This window comes from Pipistrellus kuhlii, unplaced genomic scaffold (genome assembly GCF_014108245.1).
Source record: "Pipistrellus kuhlii isolate mPipKuh1 unplaced genomic scaffold, mPipKuh1.p scaffold_m20_p_16, whole genome shotgun sequence".
Taxonomy (NCBI): domain Eukaryota; kingdom Metazoa; phylum Chordata; class Mammalia; order Chiroptera; family Vespertilionidae; genus Pipistrellus; species Pipistrellus kuhlii.
This window is the reverse complement of record NW_023425471.1, coordinates 18713805-18716122: the sequence shown is the minus strand read 5'-3', so window position 1 is coordinate 18716122 and position 2318 is coordinate 18713805.

Below are 2318 nucleotides of genomic sequence, written 5' to 3'. Positions count from 1 at the left end.
TATGCGTAGGTATCTTATTTTTTATTTTTATTTTTGGTGTGATGGTAAATGGGATAAAGTCACTATTGGTGTATCAAAAGGCCATAGATTTCTTGGTGTTAATTTTGTATCCTGCTACATTGCCAGATTTCATTTATTTAATCTATTAGTTTTTTATGGAGTCTTTAGTAGGGTTTTTTATGTACAATATCATGTCATCTGCAAATAAGGACAGCTTTACTTCTTCTTTTCCAATTTGTATGCCTTTCATTTCTTTTTCTTGTCTAATTGCAATGGCTAATACTTCCAGTACTATGTCAAACAGGAGTGGTGAGAGTAGGAATCCCTGTCTTGTTCCTATTCTTAGGGGAAATGGTTTTAGTTTTTGCCCATTGAGCATGATGTTAGCTGTGGGTTTATCATATATAGCTGTTATTACGTTGTTGAAGTATGATTTTTCTATTCCCACATTGTTGAGAGTTTTTATCAAGAATGGATGTTGAATTTTGTCAAATGCTTTTTCTGCATCAATTGATATGATTACGTGATATTTATCTCTCAATTTGTTTATGTGATGTATCACATTTGTGGGTATTGTACCATTCTTGTATTCCTGGGATAAATCCTACCTGGTCATGGTGTATGATCTTTCTAATCTACTGCTGGATCCTATTTGCTAGAATTTTGTTGAGGATTTTGGCATCTATGTTCATGAGGGATATTTGCCTATAATTCTCTTTCATTGTGTTGTCTTTATCTGGTTTTGGTATTAGGGTGATGTTGGCTTCATAGAATGGGCGTGGAAGTGTTCCTTCCTCTTGAATTTTTTGTAATAGTCTGAGGAGGATAGGCTTTAGTTCTTCCTTGAATGTTTGGTAAAATTCTCCTGTGAAGCTGTCTGGCCCCGGGTTTTTGTTTGCTGGAAGCTTTTTGATGACTGCTTCAAATTCTTCCATATTATTGGCCTATTGAGCTGTTTAGATTCTTCCCAATTGAGTTTTAGAAGGTTATATTTTTCTAGGAATATGTCCATTTTTTCCAGGTTGTCCAGTTTGTTGGAATAGAGTTGTTCATAGTATTTTTTAACAATCCTTTGTATTTCGGTGGGGTCTGTTGTTATTTTACCTCTTTCATTTCTGATTTTGTTTATTTGGGTCCTTTCTATTTGCTTCTTGGTGAGCCTGGCTAGAGGTTCATCAATCTTATTTATCCTTTCAAAGAACCAGCTCTTAGTTTTGTTGATCGTTTGTATCATTTCTTTGTTCTTTATGTCATTTATCTTTGCTCTGATCTTTATTATTTCCTTCTGTCTGCTTACACTGAGCAATCTTTCTAACTCTTTGAATTTTAGGGTTAGGTAATTTATTACCATTGTTTCTTATTTTTTGCAGTACGCTTATAGAGCTATGAACTTCCATCTCAAGACTGCTTTTCCTGTGTCCCATAGATTTTGGATTGTTGTGTTTTCAGTCATTTGTTGCCATATTTTTTTTCTCCCTTGATCTCTTTGGTAAACCAGTCATTTTTTAATAGCACGCTGTATTGTCTCCATGTATTTGATTTCTTTGGATTGTTTTTATTGTAGTTGACTTCCAGTTTTATGCCACTGTGATCTGAGAAGATGCTTGATATGCTTTCTATCTTCTTGAATTTTGAAGAGATTTTGCCTATGACCCCAGCATTTGGTCTATCTTTTAAAATGACCCATGTGCACTTGAGAAGAATGTATATTCCGTGGATTTGGGGTGAAATGTCCTGAAGATGTCATTTAATTCCATCTGGTCTAATGAGTCATTTAGGATTGATGTTTCTTTGCTGATTTTTTGTTTAGAGGATTTGTCCAATGGTGATAGTGGGGTATTAAAGTCTCCTACTATGATTATATTGCTGTTAATCTCTCCCTTGATATTCTGCAGGAGTGTTTTTATGTATTTGGGTGCTCCTGTATTGGGTGTGTATATATTTATCAGAGTTATTGCTTCTTGTTGGATTGTTCCCTTTAGTCTTATGAAGTGGCCTTCCTTATGTCTCATTATGTCCTACATTTTGAGATCTAATTTGTCAGATATCAGTATTGCTACCCCAGTTTTTTAAATTTTTATTTCCATTTGCCTGGAAAACTTTTTTCCCTCCCTTCACCCTCAGTCTTTGTGCTTCTTTTTTTTTCTGAGGTGGTTTTATTGTAGATAGCAGATTATATGGGTCTTGTTTTCTTATCCAATCCGTTACTCTATGGCTTTTGATTGGGACATTTAATCCATTTACATTTAAAGTTATATTGATTGGGCACTTATTTGTCGCCATTTTTATTCTTTAACCCTGTGTTCCTTCTTCACTTC